Here is a 21325-nt window from a genome sequence, read left to right as displayed (position 1 = left end):
GGACCAGTGGTCAGGGATGATGGGAATTGTAGTCTCAAAACATCTGGAAGTCTGAGTTTGAGGAAACCTGGTTTAAAATATCACCATAGTGCTTTAAATGTGTGGTCTGCATGTGATTTAACAGCACACAGACACACAGGAATATAAACATTTTTTAAAAAGTTATTTCCCCAAGCAATTATGATATTTAAGCTTAAACAACACTATTGCTTTTCAGATTGGTAAAAACACAATGACCAAAGTCAGGCACCCCAACATATAGAATGTATTGAATTAAAACTATAGTTGAATTGAATTAAAAACAACCTGCAAAGGGAGCTGAATTCAAGTCCAGTTCACATGAAAATTATAGGAACTACTTTCACGTATAACTGGGTCCCAGATTAGATCTGGTGGGCATGTACCCCCAAAATCACTAACACACCATTAGCTTGGCAGGATATGGAAGACTTAATTGATTTTGTACCAAATGATGATGTCAATTACTTTCCAAGAACAATAATTAATGATATGACTTTGAAGCTCATGACTTTGAAAAGCCTGACCTCCTATTGGGGGATAGGCCAGATGTTTGCATATTCATATGCCCCAGAGGGTTGCAAATATATTATGTAAAGAAGTCAGATAAAGCAGATAGGGTCAGGTGACTCAAGATAATGAGACCGCCAAGGCACCCTAATCTGCATCCCTCAGCGATTAATTGCCAGGAGCCGAGACTCCAGATCTCCTATAAAAGCCCTCTCCTTCTGATTGCACTCCATCAACTCGCCTTCTCTGATTTCTACTGCAGTTCAACGGAACTAGGTAAGTCATTGACTTCTGGGGAAACTGATTCTGCTGCTGAGCTCAAACTCCTTGCCATAGAACAGCCTTTCTCAACCTGTGGGTCCCCAGATGTTGTTGAACTACAACTCCCATCACCCCTAGCTAGCAAGGCCAGAGCTCAGGGATGATGGGAGTTGTAGTCCAACAGCATCTGGGGACCCACAGGTTGAGAACCACTGCCATAGAACAAGGGTGGGGGAAGGAAAGGATCTGGTGCCTTTCAGATGTTGCTGGACTTCAGCTCTCATGAGCCACTGCCAATGATCAGGGGTGATGGGAGTTGGAGTCCAGCACATCTGGAGGTCATCAGGTTATGTGAGGCCAATCCAGAATTTGGTTCTGCTTCTGAATACCAGTTGCTGGAAACTGCAGGGGGAAAGAGGGCTCTGGTACCTAGGTGCTGCCTGTGGGATTCTGACAGGCATCTGGGTAGCCAATGCTGGAACAGATGGCCCATTGGTCCAATGCGTCAGGGCTCTTTTGAAGTTCTTATGGAACCTCCAGGCCATTGGCAGTCTATCTAGAATCCTAGGTTTTGGGGGGCAGTTGGTCACTGTGTGGATTCTGGACTAGATGGGCCATTGACCAAGCAAAGCTATCCTAATGTCCTTAAATTCCCTGTGTTATTTAACAACAAGGGGTGTGTGTGTGGAATCTGTGGACCTTCAGATGCTGCTAGACACCAACTCCCATCAGCCCTGGCCAACAAGGGATGATGGGAATTGGAGTCTAGGAACAGCTGGAGTCTGACAACCGTTGGAAGCCACCAGCTCATTCAGGTTCAAGCAAGGCATTCCCTATGTTGTTCTACAAGCAGGGAGCATAGAAGCAAGGACTTGCAAATGTTGCTAGCCTCCAAATCCTATCAGCCCATGCCAACATGTCCAACGGTTAGTGGTGTCAGGAGTTGGATTTCAGCAACTTTTGGAGACCTGCAGGTTCTGTGTCTCTACTATAGAACTACATGGCTGTTTGGCAAATTTGATTTGCCAGATCTCTGCTGGAGATGCATCCACAGCAACTCCCAACCTTCAACTTCACAGGTGCAGTCAGTTGCAATCTTTATCCCACCATGGACAACAATGAAGTAGTTCATTTAGGACAGCCTTTCTCAACCGGTGGGTCCCCAGATGTTGTTGAACTACAACTCTCATCACCCCTAGCTAGCAAGGCCAGAGCTCAGGGATGATGGGAGTTGTAGTCCAACAACATCTGGGGACCCACAGGTTGAGAAAGGCTGATTTAGGAGGACATGAGGATGGGCCAAGGAGACTGGTGGAAGACCAGAATAGGAGGTGAAGTTCAGGGTGGTTCTGAAAACATCTTATTGAGAACGGGCACTTTAGCCTTATAGCCCGTCTCACCCCAGATAATGAGAAGAATAATCCATGCTGGTGGAAAGTTGCGGAAGAATCTTCCATTGATCTTTCCAAAAGAAACGACTAGAGAGGAGTTGGAAGGCATGGTATAAATTGACTGGCATTTGAAGAATATCCCACAGACAAGAGGAACATTTAATTTCAAGTTGACGAAACCAGTTGTGTACTGTTACGGCTTTGCAATTCTTTTCCTCAAAGCTTGTGAAGCTTTGCAACTTTGGAGCGCTGGAGAGCATCTGCTTTGTATGCAGAGGGTCTTGGGTTCAAGTCCCGGCTTGAACTGGGAAAGACTATTGGTTTGAAATTCCAGTGAGCTTCTGCCAATCTTCATAGACAGTACAGAGCAAGACAGACCAAGGCTCTCACTCAGTATAAGACAGCTTCTGAGGGCTCCTTTATTTTTTATTTCACAAGAGTTGAATACCACTGAATTGTAAATAAAACCTCCAAAGGGGGGGGGGGTCTACAAAGGGGTTCAAAAATAAATAAATAAATAAATAAATAAATAAATAAATAAATAAATAAATAATAACATTTTATTTATACCCTGCCCTTTCCGGTTCAAAAATTGGGCTCAGGGTAGCTAACAACAAATTTAAAACACTTTAAAACAATTATAAAAGCAGCATAAAATACAGTATAAAAACATGAATAACAATAAAATTCAAAAATCAATTAGATAATCCCCAGGGCTATCAGGCAGAATTGGTCCTACTTGGGCCAGCGAGGAGACCAGGGGAGAATTAGCTGTGGGGTCTCAGAGCGGGTGGTCTTCATAAAAGGGGAGGGGGAGGGAAGAGAAGGGGAATAAAAGATCAGGCTGAATTCAAATTAAAGGCCAGGTGGAATAGCTCTGTCTTACAGGCCCGACGGAAGGAGGTTAAATCCTGAAGGGCCCTGGTCTCATGGGACAGAGCATTCCACCAGGCCGGAGCCATCACTGAGAAGGCCTTGATGAGACATAATAAAAATCCCACAAGATTTAGCGATGGCCACCAAATTGGGTGGCTTTAAAAGAGGGTTAGAGGAATTCATGGAGGGTCAGGGCATCCGTGACTGACCCCTACATCCAACGTCAGAAGCAGTAAGCTCCTGAATACCACTTGTTTGCAACCACAGGAGGGGTTGCTGTTGGGCTCACATTGGGCTCTGTGAGCTTCCCAGTGGGTCATCTAATTGGCCACTATGAGAAGAATAGGCTGTAGGACTAGATGGACCCTCTGATCCAGTGGGGATCTCCCTATGTTCTTAACAAAATTCAGATTTCCTGCTTCTTTTTCAAAGCGTTGCCTAAGCCTTCCAGGATGTCCGGCCAGGAACAACAGAAGAAGCACTCCTATGTGCCCCCTGTGGTCCACCACCCGCCACCCCAGCAGAAGCCGCCATGCTGTGGCACGGAGACCCATCACGTTCCGAAGCCCCCCAGTTGCGGAAAGCCCAAGCCGGACCAGCACCACCAGCAGCAGGAGGAGCAGAAGCCCAAGCACAGGAGCTGCAACTAATGGACACCTCCTCAGGGGCTGCAGGACCAAAGATCCAGTCATTCCTTGCTTGCTTGCAACATCAGCCACCTGCTTACCTATCAGGAATCCTGGCACCTGCTTCCTAAGCTCCTTGCTTCTTTTGCTCTCCCTCTCCCTGGCCTCACTGCCGGCCGCAATAGCTAGGCTCTGCCTTCACCGCCAGAAGCAGTTTGTCTCTGAATAATAACCAGCTGCTGGGAATTGCAAGCAGGGAGAGTTGCCATTGCGCTCAAGCCTTGCCGGTCAGCTCCCCATCTGGCTGACCACTGTGAGAACACGACACTGGACAAAATTACCATACCCGGCGGGGGCCGTGCTTACAGTCTTATGCCCCATCTCTGCATAAGATGCGAGCAGCCTCAGGTTGCAATTCCAGCTTGGTTTGGATTTTAAAGCCGTTGCTTCCTTGCTGAAACACAATTCTCCCGCGAAATCTGCACTGCTCTGTATTTTGCCATGTGTACATTGGGGAAAAACTGTGCCTAACATGTGAAAATAGCATATAAATATGGGTGGCATTAGGGGAAATTGTGAAAAATATTTATACCAGGTAAGAAGATGCATGGAGGGATGTGGGTGGCGCTGTGGGTTAAACCACAGAGCCTAGGACTTGCTGATCAGAAGGTCGGCGGTTCGAATCCCTGCGACGGGGTGAGCTCCTGTTGCTCGGTCCCTGCTCCTGCCAACCTAGCAGTTCGAAAGCACACCAAAAAGTGCAAGTAGATAAATAGGTACCACTCCGGCGGGAAGGTAAACAGCGTTTCCGTGCACTGCTCTGGTTCGCCAGAAGCGGCTTAGTGCTGCTGGCCACATGACCTGGAAGCTGTACGCCGGCTCCCTCGGCCAGTAAAGCGAGATGAGCGCCGCAACCCCAGAGTCGGCCACGACTGGACCTAATGGTCAGGGGTGCCTTTACCTTTACCTTTAAGAAGATGCATGGAAAAATGGACATACTCATTGAGCATCCCTAGTTGCTGTAGCAACAGGAAGTGGAGAGACTGAGAGACTGGTCTGTCCTTGTCCCAGATCCACTTACTTTGGAAAGTGAGCGCACTGGGACTGACTCTTGAGTAGTTATGTGCAAGACTGCCCTGTTCTCCAACAGTAGCTAGGACGCCTTCGTGATTGAAGAAGATCACCCTGATAAGACCACTTCGGACCTTACCACACCAGCTCACTTCTCTGATGATATCTCAGGGATCCAGTAATCTTGGTCCCACCTGCAAGGCATTCTGTGCTCCACCTTGTAAGCAATTCCTCTTGTGTGACAACTGCCTGATGGGCCATTTTATTTATTTGCCCCCCACCCTCGCCCCCCCGCTTTGGCTGAAATAAAACATTTGCTATTCATTCAGATGTTGTGATGGCTGGTTTTCCCTCGAGTCTGTTAGGAGATGGTCTGGGGTGTTTGGGTGAAGAAGTAGAAGAGATGTGGGGGACAATGGCCCCAGGTGTGCGGTGGGGAATGAGACCCTCCAGTTCTCTGTGCCTGGTCCTTGGAATGGTCCCTAACAAACCCATTTTTCAGACACACCCCTTGGCCTTGCTTTGCACCAACTCCTTGAGTATTTCTGCCTGGCTGGGGTGTGTCCCTGAAGATGAATCATGGTTCTTGATGGCTTGGAGGGATATATGAAGCTACCCTGTAGTACCAAGGGAAAACATGAGAGTTGTTGCTCTGCCCACATTTGCCACTGGTCCTTCTCACTACTGGTATGTGGCCCTCAGAAGGTTGGCCAGAAAGAAATGTGGCCTCCAGGTTCTGCCTCACTGTCATAGACTGGCCTGCTTGGGCTACATGGTTGGAGTGGTTTTCTCATAAGGACCTGATGGGCACATAGGGGAAAAACATATGTTTATGTCAGTTTCGTTGAAGGATGAAAAGAACTATTTATAGTTTTCCATCCTTAGTGGGCTGTTTGGGGGTCCACGCTCCCCAAGAGTTCCCACCCTTTTTTTGCACTTCTGCAGAACATGTGGAACTTCATATGCCTCATGGATGGTGCCATTCAGTGGTGAACATTAGCATGATGACTATGTTCTAACTCACTTTTGGAGGGTAGTATGAATCATCCCCCCCCCCACTGGGATGCGGGTGGCGCTGTGGGTTAAACCACAGAGCCTAGGACTTGCCAATCAGAAGGTCAGCGGTTCGAATCCCCACGACGGGGTGAGCTCCCATTGCTCAGTCCCTGCTCCTGCCCACCTAGCAGTTCACAAGCACGTCAAAGTGCAAGTAGATAAATAGGTACCACTCTGGAGGGAAGGTAAACGGTGTTTCCGTGTGCTGCTCTGGTTCGCCAGAAGCGGCTTAGTCATGCTGGCCACATGACCCAGAAGCTGTACACTGGCTCCCTTGGCCAATAAAGTGAGATGAGCGCCGCAACCCCAGAGTCCGTCACGACTGGACCTAATGGTCAGGGGTCCCTTTACCTTTACCTGTGAATCATTCCCAGAGCTACAGTTCCCAGACTGGTTTAGCAATTGATCCTGAGGAACTCTGGGAATTATAGCTCTGCGAGGGCAACAGATGTCTCCTAACAACGCTCATGTCAAGGGCAGCCAAACCTGAAACCCTGGAGAGCTACTGCCAGTCAGTGTAGGCAATATTAACCTAAATGGACCAATGGCCTGACTTAATATAAGGCGATGTCCTATGATCCTATGCTACAAGGAAGGTTCATGGATGAGTGGTGAAACATCTGCTTAACATACAGATTGTCCCAGTTCCAATCTTAGGTAGGGTTGAATGCCTAGAGAGCTGTTGCCAGCCAGTGTAGACAATACTGAAGTAGATGGGCCATGGGTCTGATTCAGTATAAGGGTGCTTCCTTTGCAGCTACAAGTTGTAAGGTGCCCTGTGCCCCACTTTAAAATAAATAATTTGCTTGAGACGGGACATGCAAAGAAACAGGTTTTATTGATGCACACAGATTTGTAACAGAAGCGACCCATCACCAGCAAATCTTCAGTCAAACCCTACCCAAACATTCAGAAGAGGCAAGGAATGGTTGGTCTTTTTCTTGAACAGAACAAGAGATCTACCAGAAGCAAAATTATTATGTCAAATCCTATCAGGCAGGGCTTCTCAAACATTTTGGCCCTGGGGCCCACTTCAGAGGGTTGAAAATGAGACCCACCAGTCACAAAACGGCAGTGCAGGGGTGGAGCTAGTCACCAAATGGTGGCAGATGGAAGTGGAGTTTGGCATGACCAGCTGGCAATTCAAAACATGACACTGGATGGACATCTAATGACTCTTGGCTAGTGGATTTGCCACAAGGATTGCCTGGTGTCCAGGATGCTATGCTTTCCTCCAACAAATATTGGCTCAGAAGGTCTATTGAGACTCAGCCTTCACATATAAGACATCACTGGCTGATGCAAAAGCTCCAAGGAAGGGGAAGCCAGTTGGGTTCCTTCTAAATATTGTGGACTCCCATCAACCCCAGCCAACATCTGGCATGGTCTGGGATGGTGGGAGTTGTAGTTCATAACATCATTGGCTACCCCTGCTTTGAGTGCAGAAGGCTTTTATTTTATATTTTCAGCTCCCAACTACCCCCAGTATTTTGTACTCATCTCCTATCATGTCTCCTCTTCTCCTTTCACCCTTAAATTATACCCCACCAAACTGCCAGTTTAATTCATCCCTCTTCCTTTTACATTCCCTTCTTCTGTGTTTAACAGCTTTCTTCTCTTATTTCCTTCCTTTATGTTCCCAGATTATCATCACCACCATCACCATCATTTTGAAAACATTAAACTTTGACCTGCCTAATTTCTTTCAAAAGCTCCTGTTGCATTTTCGCCTCCCTTTCCCTGGGCTTCTCAGTCTCCTCACCTCCATTCTGGTTTCTGGTACCGCCATTGGTTAAATGAAAGGTCTATAGCACCACTAAGCAGGGAGAATGAGTTGTGGCCCCAAGCTCTACCTGAAAGTGGTGCCACTGATGGTTCCTGGGCCACCGTTTGAGAAGCACTGCCGTAAGGGATCAAGCCCATTAAGAGTAGACAGTCATCAACAAGATCATGAAACCAGACATTGAACAGCTGAAATATTGAACCCATCACCAGCACAGAATATCAAAGAAATCACCCTGAGGTCAATTCACCACACTGGATTCTAGTATGACAGCAGTTATGGGATAAAATAGCTGTACACTGTTCTTTCTGTGGGGAGGAGGTGTTGGTAGCAGAAATGATATTGGGCCTATCCTAACCCCAATTCACTGCTCACCCACAGACTTCATAGCAGAGAAAGTGGCAAAATAAACATATTAGAATTTGGGTTGCACCCAGCTAAATCCCACTCATAATAGACCCATTGAAATCAATGGGTATAACTTGACCACATCCAGTTAATTCAATGGGCTTACTCTGAGTAGGACTTAGCTGGAAAGAACCTTATGAATCCGAAGAGTTTTGCAAGAAAACCTGAGCTGAGAGAATTTGCTGAAACTTGGCCTCTACCCCACCACAAATTCACCCACCCTCAAGCCGGAATAATTCTGAACACACCCACTGCTGTTTAGAAAAGGTGTGTAGGGTTGCCATATGTCCTCTTTTTCCAGGACACGTCCTCCTTTTCATGGCTATGTAAAATGAGTGTTGCCATCGCGATCCATAGTTAAAAGCAGAAGCCGGCAAATGTGTCCTCTTTTTGGCTCTTCAGACTATGGCAACCCTAATTAGGAGGTCATGGACTGGACACTTTGGAAGAGATGGAAGCCACTTGAGACAAATGACTCTTGGCCAGATCAGCATGCTATGAGACAAAGATTATCATTTGATTGCTTAATTTGGGGTGCTTGCCAAATCCTCCCCATCCAAATTTCTCCCTGGGTTTTGTCGGTCGGACAGTGCAATCCTATACCTCAAGCTTGAGATCCCTATCTCCACACAGGCCAAGTTTGATAGGTGGGGATGGGCTGCCCACCTGCTAATCACTTGACATCACGATGATCACAATGACATGGAAATGATGTCAGGCCGGTGGCACTTCCCAAGCCACAACAACTGGCTGGTAGTTGGTGCTGGAGAAGCAGCGCCTTCAATGCCCCTTGACTCTGAGGTTTAACATTCGAGGCCCCTCACTTGATTTCATATAGGGCATCAGGTGTAGAACAGGTAGTCATGGCTTGACTGGGATGGGGAGCCCTAGAGCAGGTGTTCTCAACCTGTGGGTCCCCAGATGCAATTGGACTACAACTCCCATCATCCCCGAGCTCTGGCCTTGCTAGCTAGGGGTGGTGGGAGTTGTAGTTCAACAACATCTGGGGACCCACAGGTTGAGAAAGGCTGCCCTAGAGCACCTGGTTAGGCATGTAGGCTGGAGGTTTGTCCTCCACTCTGGTCTGATTTAGTTCAATGGGAGGTTACTCCCAGAAATCTGGGCATAGGATCGCAGTGCGAATAACTTCAACTTTGCATGGAGCCTTGCAACTTTAGTTAGCAACATTAGTTTTATTTTTCTGCTATGTTGCTTTGACTGTATATTTTATATTTGACTTTCTTAAGATGGTTCAATTTATGTTTTACTGATTTAATACGCTGTAAACCGCTTTAAGATTTCTCATGAAAAATATAAAGCGGTATATATAGAAATTAAACAAATGAACAAACACGCTTGTGCTTCAATTTAGCTCCTTTGTCAGGCTAAAGGCAATGCAATGCCCATAAATACCAATATGTTTGTCCTTTCCCCCCTTCTAACAGGTCATTGATAAATTCAGGAGCAGCTGAGCACTGAACTAAATCTCAGAGCAATAGAAAAGAGAAAGAGGAATCCTGATGCAATTATATGATCTTGTCTTTTTGTTTTTGTTTTTTTAAAAAGCACCAGGGTGCTGTCAATGAACAGGTGTGCTCCTGGAACACAGCAACAGCCTTTAGGGAGGGAGGGGAGGCACGAACTGAGGCAACCGTGTTCCGCTTGCAAAATTCAGTTTTGAGAATCTCCACGTTAAGATGGGAGGCAAGCGATGGCAGAGCAAACCCGGGGAATAATACTGAAATGGAATGGGGATGGGTTGGGGAGAGAGAGACATGCAAACCTTAGTAGCCTTCGTAAAAGAGATCTAGGCTGTCGCAAGGACATGGCCGCCCACACTGAGAGCAGCACGGGTAGCCGCAGGGTGGATACCCACAGGAGATTTGAGGATACTGGTAGCTTGGTTGCAGACAGATCCCTGGCCTGGGGTACACACATTGAGGGGCACATGGATAGCCACAGATGGGTCGGCATGGAGACAAGCATGGGTTTCTGTAGATAGGATAGCATGGCGAGACGCACTGCGGTCTCACACAGATCGGGCCGCAAGGGCCACACTGAGGCTGGCACGGATACCCACAGATGGGGCGGCACGGAGGGAGACACTGAGGCAAGTAGGGACGTCTGCAGAGTGGATAGCATGGAGAGACGCACTGTGGTCCGCCGTAGATGGGAACACATTTAGAAGGGCCTATTCCGCAGGACTGAGGTCCGCAGATGGACTTGCAGGGGGTCAGACACCGAGGGTGACAGGACTTCGCGCAGGGGTCAAAATATTTAGAAGGCGGGATGTGGATGGACTGGGCGTGGGATGGCTGGACGCAGTAAGGAGCCTTGGTAGGTAGACATTCAGGGCTCTGCTTGATCAGGACAGTGGCGCCAGTGTCCAGCAAGATGGGGCCAGAGACATCGATGAGTTCTGGATACGAGTGAAGGAATTCCATCTTTCTCTACTGGGTGGTTGTGGTACAAAGAACCTGAAAGGAAGGAGGAGCTCAGTTTTAGAGACCAATGGAAACGTCCCGTATATAGCCAGGTACTGACGCAATCGTTTGCAAATAATACAATCACTCATTTTCTGGTGCAGCTCTACTTTTCTTCAAAGACATGCTCTGTGGAAAGAGACTCCTAGGAAAGTCTCTGCAGAGTTGCAGCCTTTTAGTGCAATCCCATAAATGCCTCCTTGGAAGTTAGCCAAGTGGACTTAATTAGCAGCAAGGTGGTACATAACAGTGTTATTTAGGAGGAAATTGAAAAACTTGCCTGTTTGCTGAGACTTCTGTCCCTGGCAACTCTGAAATTATTAGTTTGAGAGCATATGCTCCTTTTTAGGAGTTTTATACTCTTTTTAGAAGGCTATCTTTCAATTGTATTACTATTGATCTGTTGGCTGCCCTGGGCTCCTAGGAAGGTGCAAGGTATAATCTAAGAAAGAATCACCTCCACTGCCATCATTGTAACCAAGAATTACATATGAAAAGTCCTAATCCCAGCACATCTTGAACGAAGACAAATTAGACAATCTGCATGGCCTGTTAACTCAGTGATAACCATCTGGGCAGATGGGTTTGTGTCACATACAGAACAGGCATATCATTCCCATCCCCTGGACATGTTTTCTTTTCTTTTTTAAACAGTTTATTAACCATCTTATCTGTATACGTTATCTTATTACATTGCATATCTCATTATAGCATAACTTCCAACATGTATACAAAGTTTATATACAAAATGTATATACCTAAAAAATAAAATAAAATAAAAAACAAAAACACAAAACTATTCCCAGATGATATATATACCAACACTACAGACTTCCTGTCAATCATGTTGTATAATTCTTTCTTTACAGATGAATGTACTCTTATTGTTATATATTTCTTTGCATTTTATCTACTACATTCGTATATCAAATTGTACCCTTAATCTTGTTTCTCGATTCCCCTGGACACGTTTTCTGCTAAATTCTGGGGTCACCCAGAATTGGAACGGCACTGAGCCTTGCGTATGTGACACAGACACTTGCACCTTGCCCCTGCTATCCAAGATGCCCCTGGCCAGGCCCATAGCATGCACACACACCCCAGGATCCCAAAGCCAAAGGCTGTGGAAAGTGACTAGAGACCACCCTGAACCCAATCATGACTCAAGATCCCTGTTCATAATTCTTAAAATTCTTTCGCCTGCCCAAACAAAATGCCAAGCCAAACCAAATCCTTACTACGCCACTCTGAAAAGCCTATTACCATAACCCAACTGTATGGAGTAGGCAGAAAAGGAGAGTCCCAAACAGAGGTAAACTTGCATAATATGGATCCCAAATGGATTATGTCTATTATGGATCTTCTCAATCTTGCACTTGGCTCTGCACTCTGGGCGAGGGAACCATCCTTAATCTGGATAACCAGAGGCGCTCGCTATATTAAAAAAAAACCTGCACAGCCCCGTGAAAAGGCAGCTAGCAAAGTCCACACTGTAGAAGGAGGGGAAACATACGAAGAGCCTACAGGATCAGGCCAGTGATCTGTCATGGTCCAACATCCCATGGGATATAATTCTTAATGAACAAGCAAGCAAACCCCCCCAACCCCGTGCGCAATTGCAATGATGGGCATTGCTGCTCACCAAGTAATAAATCTCCCCATTAGTCCCCCATGTTGCAAAACATTTAGCACACAGGCAGAGGAGGGAGGCCAGAGCATAGGAAGCTGCCTTGTAATGAATCAGGCCATTGGCCCTTCTAGCTCAGCCTTCTCTACAGAAGGAGAATCTTCTCCAGCCCTTCAGCAAAGTTGGCGAGATTGTGGGGCTGATAACACCAAGGTTGCAGGTTCAATTCCCGTAAGGGACAGCTTCGTATTCCTTTCCTCTCCCCCAATAACTTTTTATTGTTTTCAACATGTAATTCTTTTTCCAACAATCCTTATTGTCACACCATAATTCCTTTGACTCTGCCGAGTCCTGACTTCCCTCCCTCCCGACCGCTGGTATACACATCACATACTTTTTGCGTATATTTTTGTCATAATCTACTGTTTTATATTGGAGGTGTTATTCCAGTCCTGCTAGTGTCTTAATATTTTTGTTGTTCTCCTTTATATATTCAATAAATTTATTCCAATTGTTATTGTATCTCTGGCCCTCTTGGTCCCGGATCCTTCCTGTCAATTTGGCAAGTTCTGCAAAATCTATCATCTTCACCTGCCACTCCTGGATGGTGGGTAAATCTTGTTTTTTCCATCTTTGGGCCAGTAAAGTTCTTGCGGCGGCTTTGGCATACATGAACAAGTTCTGGTCTTTTATTTTATTTTAATTTATTTTCCCACCAGACCTAGCTTCGTAGGGAATTGGACTAGATCAAGGTTTCCCAAACTTAGGTCTCCAGCTGTTTTTGGACTACAACTCCCACCATCCCTAGTTAGCAGGACCAGTGGTCAGGGATGATGGAAACTGTAGCCCCCAAACAGCTGGAGACCCAAGTTTGGGAAACACTGGACTAGAATATCCTCAGGGTCTCTTTCTATGATTCTATGAGATGCAGAAGATTGAACTTGTGACACAAAGCAGATGCTCTACAACTCTCCCACAGACATAGATCGCCAGGAACTAATCTCAGCTGCAGAAAAAACATGTCCCCCTCTTTATTTTCGACTCTCTTGGGCACAGGAATTTAACCTCAATTATTTACAATTTTTGTTAAACCCACAAGAAAGAAGGGCTTTTTTGCTGGCTAGGTTCAATTCTAATCCTTCTAACCTCCTTTGGGGTATGTTTGCGGGTATGGCAGAAGGAGATAGGATCTGCCCATGCGATGCCCACCTGCTGGAAACTCTAGCTCACATGGCCCTTAAATGTAAAATGTATGATGATCTCCGCCAACAATTTCTAGACCATCTATGTATTCCAACATGGAAACCAGAGACAGAGATTGTATGCTTCTTATTACAAGGGAGAGACCAGGAGCTCACCAAGACAGTAGCCAAGTTCCTCTATTTGATTTTTTTGTCCCCAAAGTACGCCACAGGATCCTGCTCTTGCTGGAGACCCACAGAGATTAAATAGATTGATCGCTTCTTCTTCCCTTTGGCAAATGACTGTACTGTTGAAATGGTGACAAAATCACACTGGCCTATTTATTCTGAATGTTTGTAAGTGATGCCAATAAAGGTTTGATGATGATGAACTCTCACACAAATCTAATTACAGAGCTGACTTAATTCAGTCGATTCAATTGCCTCTGCAGAAGGGGGCTGATGGGAGCCCTGAACTAATGATATCTAGAGGTCCAAAGGATTATCCGCCTAGAAACAAAGGAATCTGCCTTCGACTGAGTCCCTTGGTCCATCTAGCTTAATAATAATAATAATAATAATAATAATAATAATAATAATAATTTTATTATTTATACCCCGTCCATCTGGCTGGGCTTCCCCAGCCACTCTGGGCAGCTTCCAAAAAAAAAATTAAAATACTGTAATATATCAAACATTAAAAACTTCCCTGAACAGGGCTGCCTTAAGATGTCTTCTGAATGTCAGGTAGTTGTTTATCGCTTTGACATCTGATGGGAGGGCGTTCCACAGGGCGGGCACCACTACCGAGAAGGCCCTCTGCCTGGTTCCGTGCAACCTCGCTTCTCGCAATGAGGGAACCGCCAGAAGGCCCTCAGAGCTGGACCTCAGCGTCCGGGTAGAACGATGGGGGTGGAGACGCTCCTTCAGGTATACTGGACCAAGGCCCTTTAGGGCTTTAAACGTCAGCACCAACACTTTGAATTGTGCTCAGAAACGTCCTGGGAGCCAATGTAGGTCTTTCAAGACCGGTGTTATGTGGTCTCAGCGGCCGCTCCCAGTCACCAGTCTGGCAGCCACGTTCTGGATTAGTTGTAGTTTCTGGGTCACCTTCAAAGGTAGCCCCACGTAGAGCCCATTGCAGTAGTCCAAGCGGGAGATAACTAGAGCATGCACCACTCTGGCGAGGCAGTCCGCAGGCAGATAGGGTCTCAGCCTGCGTACCAGATGGAGCTGGTAAACAGTTGCCCTGGACACGGATTTGACCTGTGCCTCTATGGACAGCTGTGAGTCCAAAATGACTCCCAGGCTGCGCACCTGGTCCTTCAGGGGGCACAGTTACCCCATTCAGAACCAGGGAGTCCTCCACACCTGCCCGCCTCCTGTCCCCCAAAAACAGTACTTCTGTCTTGTCAGGATTCAGTCTCAATCTGTTAGCCACCATCCATCCTCCAACCGCCTCCAGACACTCACACAGGACCGTCACTGCCTTCACTGGTTCTGATTTGAAAGAGAGGTACAGCTGGGTATCATCCGCATACTGATGAACACCCAGCCCTAACCCCCTGATGATCTCTCCCAGCGGTATTGTCTCCAATGACTAGCAGTGGCTCTCCTGAGTTTCTGGCAGGGGGCAATTGTCAGCCCAACGCAGAGATGCAATTGGGGGTTGAACTTCTACATGCCAAGCAGACGTTCTGCCACCAAGCTATGACCCTTCCCTGCTAAAGTTGTTGAAATGTTACTTACCCTCTGCTCCTTCTAGAAAAGATGACTTAACAGTCCAGCAGGTTGATCACAACTGGGAAAGGAGACCTTATATACTGCTCCAAGCCTTGCAGTGATGGCACGTTACGTGGAAAAATAATAATGTCCTACCCGGTAGTGTTTCCTGCAATTTCCCCCCTCTAACTTGTCATTAAAAAGAATCTTCCTTTCAGTGCTGTTAGCTGCTGGCAAATTAGGGAACACATTCCTTTGGTCCTGAAGTGGGAAGAAGAAGAAAACAACAACAGTTTATCTCGTCGACTTATTAATCCGCTATTATGTTTACTCAACCTGTCGCACGAAAACTCGACATTCTGGAATTTGCGGAAAGGAGAGCTTTCCCTTCCGTTCTGTGACATTTACCACAAATTTTATAGTGGTCCGGTCCTGAATGTGGGATGTGAGGACGCCCGAGTTATTTTGATGTAGCTCAGTGCTTTGCATGCAGAACGTCTCAGGTTCATTCTCTTGCATTGCCAGGTAGGGTTGGTAGCACCTGCCATTCAGTGTAGGCATCACTGAGCTAGATGGACAAAGGGTCTGTTTGCATCTAAGGCAACTTCCTATATTGCCGCCTAGGGATGGGCTGAGCAGCTAATTCTGTTACCTTTCAGTCTTGCTAGCATCCCATCATAGATCCATCCTGGTTTTTTTTTTTTTAATAAATATTTTTTATTAAGTTTTAGAAATGACAACAAACAAGAAAAAAAAATACACAAAAATACAAAGTTATAAAATACATAAGAAAGAAAAATAGTTTCAAAAAAGAAAAGAAAAAACACATTTTTTAAAAAAAGAAGAAAAAACACAAAAATCCCTCTTTTTACTTCTCATCTTTGATTCACTTATTTTCTTGACTTCCTCACATCTCCTTTTTTTGTATCCCTGTTAAAAATTAATTCAGCAAATTCATATCCAATTAATTTGTCTAATTATCCATCCAATCTTATTTTTAGCCTCGTTGCTAGAACCCCTTCAATTCATTTCAATGCCATTAGCATTCAAAAATTTTACAATATTTCTGTAAGTAAATTCTAAATTTCTTCCAATCTTCTTCCACCGACTCTTCTCCCTGGTCTCGGATTCTGCCAGTCATTTCCGCATAGATCCATCCTGTTGCATGGAATACCATTTCAGCCCATTGTACACTTTTCACTCAGACACTTTTTATGTTCAAACTTTTCGATTCATTCACCTATAAAACAAGCATACTGTAAGCACCGTTACACAAAAGCATAGCTGTTTGTCCTGCGTTAAGTCTACAGGATCTGTGATGCAGTGAAACTATAAGCAATCCATTAAGACTACAGAACTGATGATGCAGTGCAACTATGAGCTAGACACTCATATGCTGAAAGAACCATTTCAGACCTTTAGCTGAAGGGAGCAATAGATAATACTGAAATAAGGGCAGCATGGAACCAAGAGCTCAAAATTCAAATGAATTCCCTTATGGTTTTCCTTTTTCTTTTACAAACATTTTTCTATGCTTGTCACACATATATATCTAATATATACATAACAATTCATATGCTGATAGAAAAAGTCTTCAAGAAAATTCTCTAGCAATTTAGTGCATTTCCCCCCCAATATATAATTTTTTTTCCTATGCAATTTTACCTAACGTAGGGTACTTTTTTGGCAAAGCAATTTCCCCTATTATAATGGATTCTGGGTGCAATTTTCACAAGTATATGCATTTATATGCACACTTTGCTGTCGGATATGTTCCAGTACACTTTACTTGCCTGGAGAATTTTGCTATATTGTTTTGCAAAGAGCAACTTAGGTGGAGTTGCCAATAGATGAGAACTGAATTTCTTCCCTGTCCTCACCAGCGATTGAACCTGGAACCTTCTGTCTCTGAGCTACAGATCTCCCCATGCCCCTGATCATGGCCAACTTTAAAATATAACTGCCATTTTTTAATATTCCCCTAAAATACTCCTTGGGAGCAACTTATTTGAAGTATGGAAATTGAGTGCATTCCACTCTTAATTGTGTGTGGTCTCTGTCCATCGTCTAGCATTTGCATGCCTAATGAATTGCATGTTATTAGCTTTTTAGCTTCACATCTCATGCCCAACTCACTGTCGTATGCTCTAGGCAGTGAGCCCAACTTCAAAACCTCATTGCAAAATGTCTGTGCAGATCCTCCAAGTGCCCCTGTTTTCCAGGGACAGTTCCGGGTTCACAGAAGCCATCCCGGTTTCTGATTTAATCCTCTTTTCCTTAGGGCGTCCTTGTTTTCATTGGAGAAATGTTGGTATGCTTTTTAGTCTATCTGTTCCAGCGCATCCCATCGTTCAGCTGACCGGCATGCCACAAAAGTATCTTTTAGTGTATGTTGTCTTAATTGTAGTTTCCTTAGAACGTTTTGATTGCTAGGTTAATACCCTGCCTTTGGGGACAGGGTGGTTAAAAAAAGAGATAACCCAGGAAATTAAAGTCCTATTTCAACATAGGGAACGAACCTTTGAAGCCTAATTTTCACAAAGAGCAGAAGATGTGGGGAAACCTGTCTGTGGTTTCAACCACTTATAGTGGCAGGTGGTGGTGGGTTATTTAAGGACATTAGAGGAGCCTTGAAGCTGGAGGGCCTTAGTTGTATCGTTCTGTGTCTACAACAGGCTTCTCCAACCTGGTGCCCTCTGGATGCTTGGGGCTGCAATTCCCCTCAGCCCAAGGTTCAGAAAAGGGCAACCAAAATGATGGAGGCGATGGAATGGCTCCCTGATGAGAAAAGGTTATTTAGAGGCTATTTAGTTCAGGGAAAATGTGAGTAAGAGAAAGAAGCTTATCTCCCTCTCCCATAACACTAGAATCCATGGGCACCCAATGAAACTGAATGTTGGAAGTGGGAAAGGTAATAATAATAATAATAATAATAATAATAATAATAATAATAATTTATTTATACCCCGCCCATCTGGCTGGGTTTCCCCAGCCAATCTGGGTGGCTTTCAACAGAATCTTAAAATACAATAGTCTATTAAACATAAACAGGGTTGCCTTCAGATGTCTTTTAAAATCTGGTAGTTGTTGTTCTCTTTGACATCTGGTGGGAGGGCATTCCACAGGGCGGGTGCCACCACCGAGAAGGCCCTCTGCCTCGTTCCCTGTAACTTGGCTTCTTGCAGGGAGGGAACCGCCAGAAGGCCCTCGGAGCTGGACCTCAGTGTCCGGGCAGAATTATGGGGGTGGAGACGCTCCTTCAGGTATACTGGACCGAGGCTGTTTAGGGCATTAATGGAAATCAGATTTGAAATTCACGGCATGTTGCACGCTGAAAGAGAATCGTACGAAAATGATGATATTTGACTCCTAGCAAGTGAGCAAAAATGTAGAGAACAAGGCGGTACCTTTTATCATATGTGGTGGTCATGTAAGGTAATAAAAGCTTTCTGGGAGATGATATATAATGAAATGAAGAAAATGTTTTAAATTTTGTTGTTGTTGTAGTTTGGTCGTTTAGGACTCTTTGTGACCCTCTGGACCAGAGCACTCCAGGCCCTCCTGTCTTCCACTGCCTCCTGCAGTTTGGTCAAACTCATGTTGGTCTCTTCGAGAACACTGTCCAACCATCTCGTCCTCTGTCATCCCCTTCTCCTTGTGCCCTCCATCTTTCCCAACATCAGGGTCTTTTCCAGGGAGTCTTCTCTTCTCATGAGGTGGCCAAAGTCTTGAAGCCTCAGCTTCAGGATCTGTCCTTCCAGTGAGCACTCAGGGCTGATTTCCTTCAGAATGGAGAGGTTTGATCTATGTAATGAAAACTATGGATAAAACGGAGTTATAAAAAACTCAGATTATTTTTTAAAAGATGCAGTAGAAAAGTTTTAATAACAGATCCCATGGAGAGGAAGGTGGAAAGTCCAGAGATTTGGGAGAATCATGTGACTTTGGATGCGTTGTGCTTTGTTGTAAACTTAAATATGTCAAACCAAATATCTATATACGTATAATAAAAAAGAACAACAGAAAACTAAGCAATGAATTGCTTTGCTAGTTCACAGCCAAAGGTAAAATAAGGGGGAAATAATTCTAAGAACTTGGAGAGGAATATATTTATATATAATAAATTTATTTAATACATAAGAAAGAAAGAAAGAAAGCAAGCACTATAGAAGAATGGCAGATGAAGATGATGGACTATATGGAACTTGCCGAACTGACTGGGAGACTCCGAGACCAGAGAGAAGAGATGGTGGAAAAAGATTGGAAGAAGTTTAAGGAATATTTGAAAAAATATTTAATATTTAAATCTTAGAATAGCTTTGGAAGTGGATTTAGGCTGTAGGGTTAGAAGTAGAAGATAGCGTGTTGTAAAATAGTATTATTTGCAAGTGATAAAATGTGAAGATTTTTATGATTAAAGTAAGTGTGATTAAAAAATGGTTAAAATTTATGATATCTGTAAACTGCTAAAGATGAGGTAAAATGAAAATCAGATAGGGGGGACATGGGGAAGCCCACCTAACAATGTTTAGAAAAAATAAGGATAAGATAAGAATCTGTTTTTATTGTTTGTTTTCCTGTTTGTGCTGTTTATTTGTGTTATAAAATGAATAAAATTTTTTGGAAAAAAGAAAGAAAGAAAGAAGATTGGACAAATTCATGGGAGATAAGGCTTCTGGCCACACTGGCTCTGCTCTGTCTCCATGGTCAAAAGATGCAGTGAATATCAGTTGCTAGGAATCTTAGGAGAGCATGCCCTTCAACATTCCTCAGATGAAAATGGGACATCTCCAAATGACCCTCCTTGAATCCCCATTTCTCGTTGTCCCCCCGTGAGCATTTTCTGTCAGAAGAAGGGTGTTTGCTATCACCATGACACTAATGGGACACAACACACACGCCCTCCATCGTCCTCCTGCACTGTCCCTGGAAAACAGGACCTCTGGAGAGTATGGGAGGGGAGAGGAACTATTGAGCTCAGGTCAATTTTGCGGGTTTCCAAGAGGCATCTGAGTGGCCACAGTGAGAAAAAGATGCTGGATTAGATGCGCCATTGACTTGATCCAGGTCCATGTTTATGTTCTTAGCCTGAGCAGGTACTATGGGAGTTGCAATCCAAACATCTGGAGGGACCGGCTTGGGGGAGCCTGATGTGGAAAGAGAACGAGTGCATTAGAGAGAAAAGAAAAGAGGTAATAGGAAATGCCTGGAGACCTTAGATGGAGATAAACCAGAGTATCTGTAATCAGGTCTAAAAGGATGGGGCTGGGTATGGTTATTAAGCCATTATAGCTTTGCTGTCAAACAGCCCTGATATAATTTGAAAGGGTGGAAACAGCCTCTCTCTGAAGGTTTCACCTGCCTAGCTGTGCCTAGATCACCCTTCAGGTGTTCCTTTTTGGCCAAAACATCTCTGAGGACCCACAACAACATCCTTCTAGTGGCTTGGTTTCCTGATACGGCTGTGCTGGGCCCAGGGGTAACCTGAGAACCATGGTCCAGGTCGGGTCCAGAATCCAAAGGTTCCACTAGGAGTCAGTCCGACAGGGTCAAGGCAGGAAACCAGGCAAGGACAGGTACAGGATCTAGCAGACAGCAATGTTGCTCCCGCAACCTGGGGTGAGGTCTGACAACCTTTTATCTTTGTCAGGGTAACAGTTGGTCCTGATCCCCTGGCAACTCACCTCCCTGTTTCTCCCAAAGGCAAGCACTCCTCCTGCGAGTACTCAGGTCTCTCCTTCTCTCAGACCTCAGTCTCTGCAGCTCAGGAGACGTCGGTGGGTGACTAGACCCTCCCCTGACCCAACCAGTAGTGGAGCAGCTGTAAGTGATGGCCCAGCTGGAGGCAACGAGGTCATCCCCACATCTGGAGCCAGGGCAGGCTCAGGCCCCTGACTCGGCCCAGCTGGTCTTTGTTGCGGGGGAACCTGTGCAGACTGGGGCTCTTCAGAATCAAGCCCCAGACTTGGGTCAGATGATGCCTGAGGCAAAGGATCTGGTGCACTGAGACTCCTCTGGTTCCGAGTCCGAGCCCGAGTCCCAGACCATCACAACAGCACAGTAAAAGAACACAACCGTCCCATTGTTCCATGTTCTTTGTCACAAGCTGGGGACGGAGAATCAGTGGGTCCCCAGGCATTGCTAAACTCCAGTTCCCATTAGCTCCAGCCAGAACAATGCTTTTGTAGACCAGCTGCTAGAAACCCCTGGAGGGGAGAGTTGGTCTTGTGTTTGAATGCTGCTTGCAGGTTTACCACAGGCAACTGGCTGGCCATTGTGAGAACTGGACACTGGACTCCCTGGCAGGCCATT

The 21325-nt window shown here is 45.3% G+C and overlaps 2 long non-coding RNA genes across 2 annotated transcripts; one reads left to right on the top strand and one right to left on the bottom strand.

Annotated features, from left to right (window-relative positions):
- Positions 1–713: 713 nt before the first annotated feature.
- LOC307205866 lies at positions 714–5077 on the top strand. The gene is made up of 2 exons (XR_013834136.1): positions 714–804; positions 3489–5077. It is a non-coding gene; the product is annotated as an uncharacterized lncRNA (long non-coding RNA).
- Positions 5078–6628: 1551 nt separating this feature from the next.
- On the bottom strand, positions 6629–15363 carry LOC307205471. The gene is made up of 2 exons (XR_013834021.1): positions 15041–15363; positions 6629–10477 (listed from the first exon to the last, which is right to left on the bottom strand). It is a non-coding gene; the product is annotated as an uncharacterized lncRNA (long non-coding RNA).
- Positions 15364–21325: the final 5962 nt, after the last annotated feature.

This window comes from Podarcis cretensis (genome assembly GCF_951804945.1).
Source record: "Podarcis cretensis genome assembly, chromosome: 16".
Lineage (NCBI taxonomy): Eukaryota > Metazoa > Chordata > Lepidosauria > Squamata > Lacertidae > Podarcis > Podarcis cretensis.
Note: the sequence above shows the minus strand (reverse complement) of the source record. Positions and strands in the feature narration are given on the sequence as shown.